The sequence below is a fragment of the Amblyomma maculatum genome, chromosome 10, assembly GCF_055883805.1.
Source record: "Amblyomma maculatum isolate TAMU_Amacu chromosome 10, ASM5588380v1, whole genome shotgun sequence".
Taxonomy (NCBI): domain Eukaryota; kingdom Metazoa; phylum Arthropoda; class Arachnida; order Ixodida; family Ixodidae; genus Amblyomma; species Amblyomma maculatum.
In genome coordinates this window covers 103,711,809-103,730,615 of record NC_139353.1, presented here as the reverse complement: position 1 = coordinate 103,730,615, position 18,807 = coordinate 103,711,809, and the positions used below count along the sequence as shown (strand labels likewise).

Genomic DNA, 18,807 nt, shown 5'->3' with positions numbered 1-18,807 from the left:
CCTCGCGCCGTAGCCACCGGCGGCGGCGGGACCGGCGGCGCAACCGCTCATCTTCGACGACCAGCTCGTCGTCCTCGTCGCGTTCGCGCAGCCCGCACCACTCGTCGGTGTACGCGCCGCCCATGTCGCTCTCCGGGTTCACGTCGCAACTGAGCGCCATCAAGGGCAGTTCCGCCATGGATCCAAATTCTAAGATGGTGCTGGACGGTCTGGTACGCAACGCATTCGGCTCCAACACAGAGACGGTGGTGATGACGTTGCGAGCGCGCGCGCACGAACTCTTGGGTCCGATCGATCCCGAGGCGCTCAACTACTACACGCTCGACGCCTCGGCCATCGACGAATACGGCCGTTACTTGCGGGCGCTCGAGCCGGCCGCGGGCAACGTGTTACAGCAGGCCTCGTTTGCGCTCGACAGCTGCTTTACACACATCGAGCAGGTGCTCGCCGAGTTGAGGCGCATCATGTCCGTGCGCCCAGACAAGGTGCAATCGCTGCTGCAGCCGGCCGGACTCAGCATCTATCGTAATCCCTTTTCGCCGGACGGCGTGTTGACCCAGTTGGAGAAACGCGAGTGGCGCCAGGCAATCATGAACCGCAAACGCAGACCGCCCACCATGCACGAAGAGCGCGAGTACGATAGGCGTCGACGTCGGAGCGACAACAATGGTCTCATATGGTTGCTGGAGCACTTGAGCCGCGTCCCCGAAGGCGTGGCGCCCGCTTACAGCGGCAGCGGCGTCGGACTATCCAATGCCGCGACCAGCATCGAACAAGGACTGCGAACGTGGGGGCGCGTGCTTTCCACGGGTAACGCCGGCAGCGTTCGCGACGAGGAAGAAGCGGGGGATGGGGACGACACGTCTTCGCTGTTCTACGCACCTCCGCGTACGCGCAAACTTCGCTCGGACGAGGAGCCGTCGTCGAAGCAAAGCAACATGACCTCGCTGATATCCAACGTGAAACTTGCTTTCATAACGCCTGGCGAGTCCAAGCCGTTGCCGATCGTGGAACATCTACCCAGTAAACACCAACCCATCTATGAGACGGCTATAAACTGTCTTGCCAAGACAAGCAAGATGCCTGATAGATGTCTCAGTAGACCTCTGAGATGGCTACTAAACATATATAATATGTCTCGACAAGATATGCAAGACATTGCCAGATGTCTTGATATTTCTTGTAGTGATCTTGTAGCTCAGCTAATGCACCCACTTTTTTAGGCTACAAGACGTCTTGCAAGATATCTCCTAGAAATCTGGAAGACAAATAACATACTAAACGGAAGTCAGTCTAGCAGATAGCTATAAGGCATCTTGTCGAAGATAAACAAGTCACCTTATAGACATCTGAAGTGGCACCCAAGACAGCTGATAGAAATTTAAAAGATGCATTGACAACATATGAAAGATGTTTTTATACATCTTGGTACATCTTGTAGCTGCCTTCTAGCTCAGCTAATGCACCCACTTTTTTAAAGCTACAAGACGTCTTGCAAGTCATCATCTAGAAATCATTAAAATAGATTCTGAATGTCTAAAATGAGCTCTAGAATCTCCTGCAATGCTCTAAATTATTTATTCCCTGCTATTTCTTGCAAAACTGTCTGAAATGCTTATGTATTTGCAGAGGTTTTCAACACCAGTGCCAGACATAAAATATAGTCTCATCAGATGCTACTACAACTAAAGCTGCATTGCCGTCACACACCCACAGTGCTCTTTCACACATTCAGTTATGATGCAAGCTAAACTGATGTACAATTGTAAATCAATAATTCTCACGCACTACAACTGTTGTCTAGTAATGAGAACTGTATGTTTTTTATTACAAAGCGTGCCACATTTCACTGTTAATGGCCATCAGGTGCTCTTTGGAAAGTTTGGTAGTACCTGCACCCTATGCTAGAAAATGACATGAGTAAACTACAGAACTCTTTAATTTCCTCAGCATTATACATTGCAAATAGGCAACTTAAACAATCTCACGCATGTTAAAAGCAAGGAAAGCCACAAGCAACAGTATGCAAATGACAAAATGTGGTTCTCTGAAGTCTAATATTGTACCAAGGAAGAAAACACCAGAAAGAGCCAACTCATGAACACATGACATGAAAAGAATGATGCACATTGTTATTCATTCTCACAGATATTAAAACTGCGAACAGTAAGTGAGATCTGTACACATTCTTTGTTACAAAACATGCCACACTGCACGGTGGACAGCCATCATTGGGTGCTCTTTGGAAGATTCGGCAATAACTGCAAAAGGTGCTAGGAAACAAAATGTGTAAATCATATATTTGATTTTTTTCAACAATGCACAACGAAGTTAAAAGCACAGAAACTAGACACTACAAGTGGTATGAAAATGACAAAATAATAATGCAGTTCTGTCCAAGCTTAAAATGATCTCTTTACAAAAACAATGAAAACATCCATACTCCAAACAAGAACAGGAAATGACTAGAAATAAATAGGGATAGGTATGCAAAAGTGTAAAAAACTGGTTGAGTGGTTAAACGAACTATCTGCATAATGTTTGTACAAAATAAAACAAAGCAACAAATTCAAATGAAAAAGCTTCAGTATACAGAAAAAGGTGCTTTCACAAAGGACCATCATCACCAGTGTTGCATTTCATAATACTGCATGCACATAATACTATATGTGCATGCATGTCACCAACTGAATGCTGGTCATACATACATCTTGTAGAAACTGTATAAACACTTGAGCATTAGGCACGACATCAAATCCATTAAAAAATCTACACTGCAAAAAAAGAAGCCAAGACTGCTTCACTGCTGCTGTTCCTGTTAGCATGACTAGAATGCACTGAAAAAAAAAATGCAATGGCTGCATGCCTGTCATAATTACGTTCTACTATCATAACTAAAAAGCACTAAGGAAAAGGTAGCAGGTAAGGGTCGTACATCACTCTACAAGAAAAACAAGAAGGCACCATAAGGAAAAAAAAAGGAAGGAGCAAAAGGTTTGCATCCCTGTTATTGTACATACCAACCACTATATTCTATCTCAAAAGCTGTTTGCAGCACTACAAAAGATAAGGGCAGCATGAACCAGCCATGATGGCACAAACTGCCCTTACCTTTTGGAGTGCAGCAAACAGCTTTCGAGAAGTACAGAAGGCACAGCAAAAAAAAAAAAAATAATAATAAAATAAAATTCAGTGTTGCACACGGTGCTACTCTTCACATTCTGCTGGTATAAAATGAAGGAAGTTAACTGCGGAGATAGTTGGTTTTCAGAAACAAAAAAGGTATTTAGCATAACACAGACACACACAAGAAAGAAGACACCACGTGTACTTACTACAACTGTTTATTTAGGGGCAAGCAGTCGATGCATAGCTTTCACTGCTGATGTGCACATGTACAAGGCAACAGGAAAACAGCACCAATCTTATCAAAGCAGGTATGAGAAATATCTGTTCAGCCTCAAAGAAAAACTGAAGCGTCGCTGACACAGCTCGAACCTGTTTAATGTATAGATGGTATCCTCTGCTCCCTGAAAGCTTGGTCAGCAGAGCCATCACATAAGCTATGAAAGCAAACAGGTCAGCTGTCAAAGAGACATGGCCAGCATTTCGTAAAGTGCATAAAATTCTACTGTCATGTAGAAAAATCTTATTTTGCACAGGCAGGATTCTGCGTGAATGGCCAACTTTGGGAACATGCAAAAGACATTAACAATGAAGGTGAGCGACTTGTCTTGCACCGTAGGGTTTGCACCAATTGTGAAAACTGTGGGTAACGGCTCATGAAACACTAGAAGCCCTTCATATAAAAAAGCAGGTTACAGCTGTGTCAGCAGCAAATTGGTTTTTCTTATCAGACTGAAGAAAAATTTCTCACACATAGTTTGACAAAATTGGTGCTGTTTCCATGTTGCCTTGCACCCGTGTGCATCACCTGAGTAGGCTATGTATATCGGCTGCTTTCCGCTGGACAGTTGTAAGTGGTGGTGGTGTCCTCTGTCTTGTGTGTGACTGTGTTATGCTAAATAGCCTGTTATTATGCATGGAGAAAAGGCATTGAAAAAAAAAACCAAACAAGGTCTAAATACCACTGCCAACATTCTGGCATGAAAGCATTGTAAAATGAGGGAGCTGGCATGGATTGTGCATCTGTTATTCTGTACAACCCCTAAAGGGCAGAGAAAATTGAAAAAAAAAATAAAGAAAAGAAAACTTCTGGGGCTATCAGATCCACTGCAGTCAGTTACAAATTAAGAATGAAGGGGCGAATATCCCTCAAAGGAGGCTTTTCTGCCAATCAGATCGTTCTCAACACTGGTACCACTCCAGCCCTTGTCCACAGCTAACTAGGCTGGGCAGCTTTTTCTTTATTGGTACTGAACACCAGCTGCACTGCCTCTTTTTTGTCACCTACTGCCATGAAAGGGGGAATTCCTTTGTGGCTCAATTGATTGAGAGGCTCCTCTCTGTCAATTGTTGGAGGCCTACCTTTGAAAAATTACAAAGCTTCAAACTTGAGTTGTAACTGAGCACTGAAGGTGCCTTGATCCCAGCTGCTTGCTATTGTGGCACTGTTCATAGTGGATGTGCAGCGCCTTTAGATGTGGACTTGGTCTTTGTCACAAGGCAAACACCAACCACTCTTTTGTGACGTCGGCAAAACTAAGTTTCATTGGTGTTGAAGGCTTTCCATGTCACACCTGCCAGGATTAAAATCAAAAGCACGATTTAGATATATGAGCTCCCAAACAGAAGGAAAAAGTCCCACTGTTGGCAACTCTACGTTTTTGGCAGTCAAACCATACCTGTGTATTCAGTCAGTAGCCCGCGACTGCCCAGTGAGATGTCAGTCCCGTGGCCCTCATCACTAAGTTGTGTTTGCAGCACAGACAGGAAAGGATAGTTGCTAGGCAGCCGTGGAGGTGGTGGCAACCTGCAAGGTGTTCCAATGCTTTAACGATTTCTTGTGAAGTTTAATAAAGCAAATCACTGACTACAAAACACTGGCACAAATTCCACTATGGGATGAGAATTTAACCTCAAAATATGTCACATAAGGTTGAGAGTACTGAGTACACAATAGAAATATGTTTAACCAAGACACGCACTAGCAGCACAAAATAATGCTGAATATAATATATGTATATTAATAACTCCTTGATGACCTCGAGAGCTAAAACATTTCCTTGTCTTCACCAACAGACACACCTGAAGAGAACCACCGTTTTCCTGATTTATACATTCCTTTTTTTTTATCGAGAGTCACTTTCTATGCTGGGTAAGGTTTCTGCCTCTGAGTTTGCCAAGTGTTTCATTCGACATATGTAGAGAAGAAATAAATCTATGTATCATGTATCTATGTATGGATGCATTACCTATGTATGTATCTATGCATGTATATATGTAAGTACCTATGTATATATACATCACCAGTTTTTCCTAGCACAAATGAAAGCAATATTTTAAACAGTGAGCATGCACCCAGAGCAAAAAAAAAAAAAGAATGCATAGCTCACTTGCTTGAGCTGTTTGGTAAGTGTTTTGCTTACATGAAAATTCGCGCAGACACAAAAAAACAAGAGCACCAAACACAGACACAACAGCACAATGTGAAAAAATGCATTAAATTAAATGAAGGCATTTCACCTTTGATGCCAAACACCTTCACTTCGGGAGGAGTCCATATGCTATCAAGAGGTTTGTGTGGAGTCACAGCTTTGTTGTTGAGGACAGCCAGAAGGCATACACTGAACCCATATTATAACATGGCTACATTCTATACGCCTTAAAAGTAAGTTAAGATTCAGTACTCTCTTTTCTTTTCCCAGTTCTGGACAGGAAGAGTCTATTGGCCCTGAAGCAAGAAAACAAATGAAATTGATATGTTTTCGTGTATTAATAATAGTCTTTTCGTTATACGAGGTCCCTCAGAAAGATTTGATTTCGACTTCCTTCTGTACCAATTGAACTGAAGCTTAATTTCTTAAAACATTTCCGCCAATAAAAAAAAAAAAAAAAAAACCTGAGGACCAAAGCAAATAGAGCACCAGCACATCACACAGCATGCAGTTCAGGAACTTAAAAAGAACTAAATTGTGCTTTCTGACTATATGAAAATGTAAAATCACTTAATCACTGAATATATACGGACTATAGTATTGTTGTGGCAATGTAATGCCTGACTGTAAACATTTTATGAACTATTAAAATTAAATCACTGCAGAATGTTTGTACGCCATTCCTATCTCGCCATGTGTTTCAACTTGTGCCTGTGAACAGGCCGAGAGTATTTTGCTAGCAGTTGGGAGAGTCGCTGTGGCCAGAATGCACCTTACCCTCCCCTCTAAGGCGGCTTACTGAGATCGTTCTTTTTCTTTTTCGCAACCGCGGCATAACTTAGCGCGTATAGAGCTCTGCAGGCTGCCATAAGCAATGCACGGCTTCCACTCGACGGTGCGTATTTTCTGTATCTTGCTGCAGAGTGAAGGCCACACTAAGCATGCAGACTTTCGTGCTCAGTTGTGTTTCCTGGGAAAGTGTTAGAACCAGCGGCAATCAACGAAAGACGTCGGATCGCCAAGCTCATTTTGAAGAATCACATCGCGAGGTTCCGCCGCCAATGGCAGTTCACGAAACGCGGCGAGTGGAATTACAAGCGCAAAACCTTCCTGCATGCACACAACTATAGATGCGCCATAAAACACCGCCTTTCGTACTGACTAAACGGTCCGCGCGCGCTTGCCCATACAGCCTGCGCCGGCGGATGCACACAACGGTCCTTGCAGCATTTTTATCGGAAAAAGAAAACACTCAGTCACTTTACTGCTCCATTAAGTGACACATTTAGAAGAACCAATTTCTTACTCACCCAGCGAAGCTTGCCTTGCAGCCAGAAGTAGCAGCCGCTGTGCGGGATACATTTTCAACGCAGTCACAAACCAACGGCCTAACGTGCAGACACGACTAGACACGACGAAATGGCCGGGGCCCGGCGGCCGAGCAGCGCATTGATACAATAACTTTAAAAACAATAAAAATCTGAAATATATTTCATAAAACAAGCTATAAAAGAAATGTAACTGTTGCTTATGCCGTATTTGTTTCAAAACGGTAAACACATCCTGCGTCTTGTGTAATTATTTTGGTGAACTATTTTCTATCTCGCTGTAAAGAGGAGTGGTGCAAAAAGGCCACGACGCGCGAAGTTTGGGAATGGCGGGTCGTGCATAGCTGGCGTTCCGTATTAACATCGGCGCAGCAAATCGTTCCTCTGTGCGAACTACTGGCTTTTATCTCACACGGATACATAGCTAGCTTACTGTGTCGTAGTGAACACTCGGAGTTTGGAGTCTTCCGGCGGGCTGGACTGCGCCCAGCGAGGTCGAACACAGATGTGGCTATGGGCTGCACCAATTAAATGATGCAGAAATGAAGGTGTCAGCGACTTTTGTACATTATGTTCAGATACCCATCGCCTAAACAGCATTTCTTGGTGCCATATTGGCCCTGCATGCTGGAAACAGCCCAGATTGCATGCTTAATTCAAAAGCGCAGGCACTTTGGATACAGTAGTTTGCAAGCTGAAAAATTGCTAGAACAAACCCTCGACAATTTATACTTGGAGTATGCAGAACAGTGTCGTCCAGTGAAATTGTGTGCATATTGCACTACAGGCGCATATGTGACCATGAAACGTCTTGTGAGGAAGTATGGTAGACTTCTGAAGCAGAACTCTAGAAGACATCTTGCGTAAGCCAGCTAATAACTGTCTTGCGTAGCTGAAGCACGGCCGCTCAATGGAGGCGCACTTGGGTGCGGCCCGTCGCGTCGCCCAGAAGAGCCGTATTGCGCCTAGTTCTCATCGCCACCGCTGCGGCGCCACCGCTCCGGGACGAGTCCGGGCGGAGAACTGCGCACAGCGGCCGTGGCTGTGCTTTCGTTTCGGCGTCTGCGTGGTCGGCGCTTGCTCAATTTAGGATTATAAGCGGCGTTTCACACATTATGTGATGCTATGTGCAAGTTTGCTATTGATAAGGTGATAGCGGCAAGTCATCATCACTAGGCTTTTCCAAGTCATTCGTGGTCTTCCGTTTACAAAGAGAATGAGGCAGTCGTGTGCTTCGCTGAGTGCGCACCCATTTAGTTGCGTTTCAACCACTGTAATAACGTATTAGATATTGCAATCTTGAAATCGGGACATGGTCTGGGGCCATTTATTTAGCGTGCACTTCTCTGGAAACTTACAATTCAGGACGTAGCGTTCAACATTATTGTTCAGCTTGTTCCTCCGTTTTCACTGGAAATAATATTCAAGTGGGCACCATCACCAAAACATACTAGCTAACACACAAACTGTTGCAAAAGAAACAACACAAGACAGCCAGTTCAACGACACGCCCGCAGGCTCAGGCAATTTTTTTTCTCGTTTGATTACGAAGCCGCGTGATGCACAGAAGACACGCAAGCTTATTTTACAAGCTAAGAACTTTTCTCGAAAAAGGTTTATGTGCAAGCGTGATTTTTTCCACTGTCTGATTAATGTTGCCTGTCCAGTTGGTCAGCAGTGGTCGCATTAGATTAGTTAGGTCCTTACTGTGACTGCGGTCTTCTCTCTCGCAAATCAACTCCGGAAATTGCACAAAATAAGGAAGAAGGGATGAAACTAACATATTGCATAGCTTGCTGCTTCTTATGAACTGTGGGCACTTCATCACCTTGCTAACAAAGGTGCATGGTGATTTTCAGATACCTTAGGCGTCCATCATCAAGAATTTTGATAAGTCCAGGGTTTTGCAGGAATCACAAGGCACAAAGTTAATAAATGGATGGGGGCTAATAAAATAAAATTATTGACACTCTAAAGTAAGCACTAGAAGTTATTTAAACTTTGGTATATATAAATAATGAAAACACGGGCAGGCACTGAAAAAAGAATAAATAAAAATGTTTCATGAGATTCTGTAAAACTATTCGTATACTTTCTCTTCAAATGGACGTGCAAGGTAACCAGCCAAGCATGCAATCGGTGCTAACTCTATGTCAGCTGCTGGTTCACACCACACATGAATGAATCCAAGCTGACTCGAAAACTCTCGCAGCAGACGTGATATGGCAGTTGGCAAGGCACTTTCATAATCACGAATACCAAGTTTTATAGCTGCCTATTGTTGATAGGTGCATTTGCAGACTGATGCTTGCAAGATGCCAACCTACACAAAGCATGGCAAAATGTGTATAATCTCAGTCGATATATATATATATATATATATATATATATATATATATATATATATATATTTTTTTTTTGCTAGTGGTACCTTCAGTATTTTCTCCGAGGTGAAAACTGCAGCCCTTGCGTCAACTTTGTCGTTCCCGCCTTCGAATTGCCTTAGGCTGCTAAAAAGCGATACTATAGACCCGCTCTCAGAGCCTGCTTTAGGGCGTATCGGAAGCTGAAAATAAGATTCGGGTAAATGCAATGCACTAGTAAGGCGCACAGAAGACATTGTTGTAAGATACTTGATGTGATCAAGAAGGTCCTTAATTTGCGCCGCTGTGGATCTGGTTGTCATGATTGTCACTTCGTACGTTTGTTTGGTTAGCCTTTGCATCGACGTGCCTCCTTGGACCTGAATGTCTTCGATATGGCAAAGTCCAACTCAAACCAAGAGAGTCGCTCGTCATCTAACAAATAGAGCGGCTCCTCTTGGTGTCTCCATGGCTTCACTTATGCGATGTTGGGCAAGGCATACCATTTTGATACCATCGTCATAAAAGTGATCGTGGCGCAGCTACCTTGAAACACACATGCTTCGGGATGACACGGGGGGTTGTCCAGGAGGAAATGAAGTGTAGCTATAACAAGTGGGGAAAATAAAGCTATTGACCTGCGCACATTACTTTTTTCAAGGTTGTTTGGCTCAACATGAGCCCGCGTGAGTAACTAACTTGTAATGTTGGCAGTTCGGGAACACGGAGGGGACAGCTGAAGGAAGCAGGATCTTCAGTTTTATGTTCTTCCTGTAATCGTCATCTATGAAGTGCAGTGAGTATACCAGTGACTTATCACTCGGCTCCCACCGGCTTCCTTTTCCGTCCTAGCCCTCCCGAGATATGTTTTTCAGCCATTCTGCTCGACGTTGTGAACCGCACGGGAACTCATGGTAACCGATCTTTTCTTGCTTTCGTGGCGCACAGAGGCACACAGCAGTTGCCTGGCATGGTGCTGCATACGCTTAGGACGCTGTTGACACAGGTACTCATGACACGCATGCAGAACTATAAGAACCACGCGGTTATGCTGAGTAGTCAAAACGATAACACGCGCCAACCCAGCCAGCGCGCTCCTTCCGCGTTGTCTGCTCGCCCGTGCCCAGCGTGCCGGCGGCGCTTTGTCCTGGAGTGGTGGCGCCCCCGCGGAGAATGACGGCGGAAACTGTAACTTCTCTCAATACGCGCTTCCCCAGCCATTGAGGCGTGACGCGACGGGCCGCACCAAGTGCGCCTCCATTGAGCGGCCGTGGCTGAAGACATAAAAATTCTTCACAAGACAGATTCCAGACATCTTGCCGATGATGTCTTCTAGACTAGCACCAAGCGACGTCTTGTAGATATCTTTGATAGCTCAAGATATATGTGACCAATATAGACATATCAAGACAGCTACAAGATATTCTGTGCTCAGTGGGTAAGCGCGATGTATCGACTGGATCGCGCATTGTGTATAGATACCATTGTTGAGATAGGCAAAGAACAACTGGACAAGTTCGAGGCTGCGATCAAAACAACAGACACCGCCTTACCAATCTTGAATGCACACCGCGTCAACATAGGCGCTTTGTTGGAACCTTACTCGTCTCGCGCCCCCCGCGTGCGTTCCTTGTTCGAACGTTACAAACAGCTCGTGTCCGACGTGAAGACGATGGCCGTTAACATACTACAGAAGGCCATAGACGAACTCAGCGATTCTGTTAAGGACATGTACACGTCCAAAGAGGCGTTGAAGCTGGCCATGGGGTGGTATCAACGTGCGCTCGAATACCGCACGTTCATCGACACGATGCACCCCGAAATGTACTACCCGCGCGCTGCGTTGAACAAACTCATGGACAAGATAAACACGGACAAGGTACAATTAGACACGAGTGCGGCAATTACTGTCAACGAGAGTGCCCCCAAGCCGTTCGCAGAAGACACAGAGTACGCCCGTTACAACGAGACGATATTAGACACAAAGCCCAAGCTTTACCGCGCAAAGATGATGTCGCCGATTTCCAAATATTACTACCCAACCTCTAAAGTGATGCCGGTTTCACAGTCGTTGACCAAGCTGCAGCAGTACGCCCTTAGAGCGGTCAACGTAGGTTTGGAAGAGTACATGCAAATTCGCAAAGATAGGCTACAAGAATTGAGGGAGGCGCAAACATTTATCAACGTGGCCGGCATCGGGCGCGAATACAGCTTCCTCAGCGAGGAGCTCTGTTACGTGTTCCCCCCACAGCCACATTTTGCACCGTCGCATCTGGATGGCAAGGAACGACTTGAACCCTTCTTCGCCGGTATTCGCTCCGGTAGAATATGTGCCACAGACGTAGATGCCACACTGACGGCGATCAAACGTCGCTAGTGGAACTGTTGAAGGGCCGAAATGCACAGACAACCAACGAACCTAAAGAGGAAGTTACAAGAGAGATGTGCTGTCTCTTTGGCGTACTTGACGCCAAACACCCGGCAGAGAATTTGTCGGACCAACACCTGATTCGCATCAACAAGTTCGTACAAGAGATAGAATAAAGAAATATGTTTGTTGCATTTGCGTTGTATTCTTTTAGCCGTCGCAGGGCAAAATGACGCGTCACAGGCTATACACTTGGCCTCCGCCCGGTACCGGTGCCGCGTCGGGTGGTGGCTGCGTGGAGGCGAACTTTACGAATACGCCCATGCCTACCGTAATCTACTATCCCAATACTTTGCCGGCTTCCACCAACATTTACAGTCATTACGGTGGCCATCCGTCACTGGGAGGCGGGACCGCGCAGGGCTGTCGCAGTCATTCCTTGGCAGCAGCCGTAGCTTCCGCTGTTGCCGCCCGAAAAGAGAGTGGTTCGTCTTCTACCCTCGCCTCGCTCCGCCAGCACTTTTGTGGGCTGTGCGAAATATTGCGAAGAAATAAGGAACGCATTGCAGTCGGTGCCCTAGTCGTGTCCACGTTCATATCTGTGGTGACGTACATTTACCATTACTTTGTCGGGTAATGAGTTACGCGAAAGACCAGTCAGCCTCGGAATCAAAACATGAGGAGATTGCGGTGAACATGCGAGGACGATACTTTATTAGTTTCGAAGCCGAAGTTTCTGGCGACGGAGAAGAGCACCGGGACGAAGCAGGCGATGACGATGATCCGTACGGGTTGCACGACAAGCGCCCCAAGCGTTGGCGTCGGATGTATCGCATAGACGACGAAGAGGACGAGGACGAGGAGGAACCGGCTAGGCGCGACGACTCACCAGCCAAGCGTTGGCGCGACGAGGACAACGTGGAAAGTCCACCGGCCAAGCGTTGGCGCGACGAGGACGACGTGGAAAGTCCACCGGCCAAGCGTTGGCGCGACGAGGACGCTGCCGAGCTTTCCGACTGGAGCACGGAGGACGAAGAATTTGTCGTGCCCGATGACTACCTGAGCTACGAATCGGACGCGTCGGCTTCGACCGAATCTACGGCCTCGTTCACGCCGTCTTCCTTGAGTAGTAGTAGTAGTAGTAGCAGCAGTAGCTCATCCTCTTCGGACGAGGAATATGATCGCCGTTGTACCAAGTGCCGCAAGCATGCGCGCAAGTGCCGCAAGCTCAAGAAGAAGAAGAGGAGGAGGGCGAGCTGTCGCGGCAAGTCATATGGGCAGCAGAGGACGTCGGCGGCGAAAATCGTTGGCTGTGCGAATGTGGTGCATGCGCCAGATTCGCTTGTGTGTCATTCGCGACCAGTCGTAGACGACTTTGAATCTGAAGCACGCGAAGTACATGGTCAGGAGGTAGCTAAACAGCAAAGCGGGACTGAAAAGGGCAACGATGGTATAGCCGCACGTACGCATGTCGGACATGTTGCAGTCATTGACAGTAAGCACGACTCCGTAAGTGACAAATCCGTCCACGATGGGGACGGACATGATCACGGTCGAGACCACGCTCGAGTATACCAAGATGTGGCTCCAGCGAAGATATTTCGAAAGAAGAAGCAGCGTCGTCGGTCTCTCAAGAAGCCACACACAGTTGTTCAACCCGAACACAGCGAGTCGGAAACGGATGAGCCCCAAAACAAGGCGCCGACGCCAACGCGATCCCTCGACGAAGGTTAGCTGCTGGAGCCGGTCGTCGATGACGCGTCTAAGCCACATGGTCCACGGGCAGTGATCCGCTCCTGTACAGCGTGAAGACTACGTCGTGTGCCGTGGGCACGGTGTTCTTGTCTGGCCACTCGAGAAAGATACGGTCGTAGGGCGTGTCGGATGCGACTAGGTGGCGCACAGTGTACTTGGCTGTCACGAGCGACTTGACCTGATAATAGCGCTGCTCTTTGTAATCTACAACAGTGTTTGGCTCTCCGTAATTGTTGCCGTAAAACGTGGCGACGCCGTTATCCCACGCCACTACTCTCTGGTCCCAGACCAATATTCGTCGCAGGCGAGAGGAGGACTGGTAGACGCGCACCTCGGTCAGGTTTGCGTTGGTAACTGTCTTAACTGCGCTGACAAAACCTCGGCCCGCAAGAGCACTGCCGGCAGCTATACCTCCGAGCAGAGAGAGTACGAGCGCAGCCATGGCCACCGGTGGAGACGAAACTATCGGGCGCAGCACTCAGGGAATCACTCTTACCGAGCTGGCGAAAAAGTTGCAGGGAGCCGGGACGACGACCACGTGCAGTAATGCGTAGTTGCAGTTCAATCTGATTTTACCCATCGAAATGAGCGACGGCGAAAACAGCCTCACCGTGCCCCAGATCGGAAAATTCATTGCCCAGAACGAGGGCCCTCTCAGCTTGGCCTATGACGTCCTAAAGCACGTTCGCATTCACCAGTGGGGCGTGACCACTTTCAAGGACGGCACGAAGGTAATGAGAATGGTAGCTTCGGTGGACGTGGACGCAATTGGTGCGGCGACCGACTGCCTACACAAGGTGTAATAGTATTTATGATTTGGTACAACCACGCGATTGCCGCCGCGGTAATGGTGGATGTCAAACGAGTTACGTGTACGCAATACCTCGCCGCGCCAGACCAACCGACCCTCGTGTGGTTGTGCGAGCGCTCTGCCCGGGTGGTGTACGACCCGGACTGGAAGGGGGCTTACACCGTGCCTGCCTTTGCCCGCAACGTGGACGCCATCGACGTGGCCGGCGAGCCGCTGGCCCGCGGATTAGGCGGAGTGCAGCTGCGGATGTACGCCGACCCCGTCAAGCGGCTCTACACGTTCTTCCCCGTCAAGGAGAACGAGCACCACACGTACGTATGGTGGGCTCGCCACGCACGTGTGTCTGGTCCGTCGGACCTCTACGTGCCCGAGAACAACTGCGCCGACCCGAGCAAGATGCGGCAGCGTAACGCCCGTATTGCGAGGCGTAGCAAGATTGCCATGATCGCCATGAACGTGTCCGCTAAGCGTTGCTAATAAAGAATATGAGGGCCACTCATTGTTTGAATCATTCTTTATTTACAATTACTGTTTGTCGGTCGCACTGTGCTTGCGGAGCCGCGCCATTACGAGCTGAGCGTCGCTTTTCCGACGACTAGCTTTGGCGCCTCCGCCAGCGACCATCGGGATGTATTCGTACTTGCTAGTGTCGATAACGTGCGGAGCACTGAGCACCTCGTAGTCGGAGGAGGAAACTTTGTGCGGCTGCTTGGCCGTCGTTGCTGCTCCGGTAGCGACGACAGCGGGGGGGTTTCCAAACACCTCGTCGTCGTCATCGTCGTCATCGCTGAAACTCGCCGCAGCAACGGCGGCCACGCGTTCGGCCTCGACGTCGTCGTCGGCTTCGTTGTCGCTGGACAAGGGAGACGACTCGTCGCTTGAGAAACACGTCGAGGTGGACGGCAGGGGCTTCTTTTGCATGGTCCGCTGCTGTGGCGGCTTCGGCTTTGCTTGCGATGGGTTTGGATGAGCGGGGGCAGCCGACGACGGCGGCGGCGGTATTACTTGTGGCGGAGGTTGGTCTTCGATCGACATCGGCAAGTCGTATGCCGTCGGCGTTGTGGCAGCCTCGGAGCTTGGGGCGGCTTTCTTTTTCGGAGCTGCGCGCTGGCGCTTGACAGGCGCATCGGCGCCGGCTGCGTCCGTTTTTCGACGCGGGGCCCTGGGCGCTCTCGGGGCCCTGGGCGGCTTGGGCGCTTGCTGTACCTGTCCGTCGGCAGCGGGCATGGTCCCGTGTTTGTGGTAGTGACTTGTGAATGCATCCACGTCTTGAGACGACACGTTGGGGTCGGTCGCCTTGACGTAGACCGCTTCGAGGAACGCGTGCAGTGGAGTGCTCATGTCGCCGTCTGACAGCCTCGCGACCAAGGCCTGTCGTTTTATGGCCGAGTGGGTTGCGCAGCTGGTATCACGAGATCTCCTCCTCCCGTTATTCAAACAGCACGCACGTGTCGAGCGGCGGAGCGTGTGTTGTGTTTGCAATGTAGTCGAAATCGGAAATCTTGCCTTGTATGGCGCGCGGCAAAATGGGCTTTTCGATGGGCTGCGCGTTTCGCCCGAGCCGCTGACACAGCGGGTCTAACTGGAAGGTCGGGGTGCGAGCCACAACTAGGTCGACGCCGCCGGTGCGCGTAATGTCGTCGTAAGGAGAGAGCCGGGTATCCAGCACCACGTTGTTAAGCGTCGAATAGGTACGCAAGCGACGCTGGCCCGTCGCCGTTCTGTCCGTGTTCATGCCACGGTTGATGAGCAGTGCGCAGATCGTGTATTGCATCGTGCTGGACAGTGCGCGGCCGTAGCGCAGTCGGTCCACCATGTGTAAATGCCGGCTCAACAGCGAGACCAAAGCCCGTCGGCACATGCGTTCGCTGTTTGCTTGGTCTAGCATCTTTATGACGTCGCGGAATACCTCTCGTTCTGTCTCTGCGCGACTCACCGTGAGAATGTCTTCGATGGGGTGCGTGGTCAGGAGTCTCTTCTGCTTGGCTTGCTCCAGCTTGCACTTGAGCGGGCCTTCGGGCATGAAGCGGGAGTATTCAAATTTCCGCTCAACATCGAGCGGACAATCGATGTCCTCGACGACGTCGCACGTAAACACGGGGAGCGAGCCGGCGCCCAGGCCAGGGCCTCTCCGGCGGCCGCGCGGCTTGTATTTGTCCGGTGGCGGCGACGATTGCCTGGGCGGCGGCGCGGGAAGAAACATGTCTTCCCCTTCGTAGCAATCTTCCAAATAGTTTCCCCGCTTGCACGGGGAAGAGCTGGGCCATTTGCACTCCGGGTCTTCATCCGCCGGCCGCTGCTCCTTCTTGCTCTTGCGCGGAGCAAGGAAGCCGAGGGGATTCCTGGCACACTTTACGTGCAGGGCCTCGAGCCCGAGTTGCCGTTGCTTGACGCACCCCGTGCACTCGATGCGAGCGTGCAGCCGAGCGCCTCGCGTCAAACGCGTCGGCACCGCGGTGCGAGTCATCTTCATGGCGCGGATGTTGCTCCAGTAATCCTGGACGGCGCGTTGTCGAGCTGTCTGCCTGTCTACGTTGTCCATCTCTTCCTGCAGCAACGTTGCTTTGACCTGGCGTTCCGCTTCCTTTAGGCGGCACCCCTCGCGTAAGTGCTCCCGCATGAGAAGCGCCATGAGTTCGGACGTCAATTCGATGTGTCGTACCTGCTTGCGGAGTTCTGCCATGAGTTGTATGCGGGGCTGGCGTGGCAGTTCGTACGGGTACGGATCTAAGTTGGCACGTTGTATGTTTAGGTCTATGAGATCCAGAACGACACGGCGGTACACGTACTCTTGCGGGGGTACGATCATGTATGTAAAGTACTGGTCGTTCAGTTGCTGTTCCAGGGGACGCAACTCCTCCGTTTCCACGGGGTCTCCCGGCGCGTTCATGAAGCGCGCATCGAACATAAAGTGCGGTACGTAGTAGTCGTAAATGATCTCGCGCCGGCCTTCGGGCACGCAGCTCTCGTAGCACGCTTCGCCCCACCAATTTTCGATGAGCGCTTGGCGCCACCACTGCGGTTCGCGGGCTTCGCATACGAGAGCGTTGCTGGTCATGCGGGCAGCTATTTGTTCGTTCGAGTACAACACCTTGAACACCTCGAACAAGGCGTCTTTCTGGAACGCGTAACGCTTCCACTGCTCGTTCATTCTCAGCGAGGCCATGTGGTCGTTGATGCGACGGTCCATGTCCGCCAGCATGGCCTCGTTCATGTTGTATTTGGCAACGAGGCGCGAAAAGTGCTCTTCGCCGCGTTGCGCCTCGGCCGTGGCTGCCGCGATGTGAGCTTCCATGGCGGCTAGTTGCTCGCGAGGTTGCTGGAGCAAATATTCCAGTTCCCCGGGGGGACGGAACGGAGAAATGTTGTACAGGTCAATGTCGCGTTGTATACGCTGCATTAGATTGTAATATGCTTGTATCTGTGCGTGGATGGCATTGCTCTGGACATCTTGTTGAGCGCGAAACTGTTCCAGAATCGAGCGATACGTTCCCAGATTTGCCGCAGCCTGCTCCCTGGTCGAAGCCATCTCGCGCATTACGGACAGCGTGACGTCCTCCTCGCGCGCTTGCATTTCGCGGAGCCGCTGCAGAGCTTGCCCGTAAGCGTCGCGAACGCGTAGACGATGCGCGAGCAGATGCGGCGCTTCCGCCGCCATTTCTGGTGCCGCCGACGCTTCCTCTTCCTCGCTCTCGCTGCTCTCGAGAGGGTCCCCTCGTCGTTCTGCGTCGGCTCTACGGCGTTCTCGCTCGAGCGCCTTGGCTATCACGTGTACAGCGAGCTGCGGACTCCTGTCAATCTCTCGTTGATCCGGTCGCGCTGCATTAAGGACGTCGGAAACTGCGTAACCGGTCATGGCGCTCTCCTAGGGCCGCAGCGACGTCGGTTCGTCCATGGAAACATCGTCCGGCCACGGTCCTCGCATGTCCGCTGCATCTCCGCCTAGGGCTTCGATGAGCCCGGCGCCCCGGATGCGCTCCTCTGCGTCCCACGGCCTGGTCGACGGCCGAATGTAGCCTTCGCCAAACACGGTGCCCGTTACAGTAGTCGTCCCGGCTGACGGCGGCGGCGCGGCGCCCGTCGTCGAGTTGGGCGGATCGATGGCAGGTACAGCTACCGGTAGCTGTGTCGTGGGTGGGGTGGCCGTCCACCTCATTTCTTCCGTGTCGTTGGGCACTATTAGCAACGTTGCGCCCACCGGCAAGGCACCGGTAAGGTAGGCAGTGGAAATTCGCCTGTCGGTGGGCATGCGATTCGCGTACACGATGAGCCTCTGCTGCTGCAACATGGAGACTCGCGTCGGCGGTTGGGTAACACAAGGCTGGCGCAAATTGATGTGCTGAACGCGCGTCAGGCGGTGTCGGCGGTGACCGCGCCTGAGATTTATCAAATCCCTGACGAGGTGCGTAACGTAGCGACTGTTGGGGTTCAGTCTAACCGCCACTCGTCTATCGTAGTCGTCTTCCTGCTCGCTTTCCGAGCTTTCCTCTAACGCCTGCGTAATGTTGGTCAACTGTGCGTGCTGCTGCGGGTCGGTAATCGACCCGAGCTGCGTGAATTCCGCGTAGGAGTACTCTAAGGATGTCTTGCGCTCGTAATCCAATTCGCGACTCAGCGCGTCTTC

The 18,807-nt window shown here is 50.1% G+C and overlaps 1 long non-coding RNA gene across 1 annotated transcript; it reads right to left on the bottom strand.

Annotated features, from left to right (window-relative positions):
- Nucleotides 1–3,210: 3,210 nt before the first annotated feature.
- Nucleotides 3,211–6,979, bottom strand: LOC146177162 (uncharacterized). Its single transcript, XR_014701267.1, has 3 exons — nucleotides 6,869–6,979; nucleotides 4,806–4,933; nucleotides 3,211–4,700 (listed from the first exon to the last, which is right to left on the bottom strand). It is a non-coding gene; the product is annotated as an uncharacterized LOC146177162 (long non-coding RNA).
- Between the last annotated feature and the right edge of the window lie 11,828 nt (nucleotides 6,980–18,807).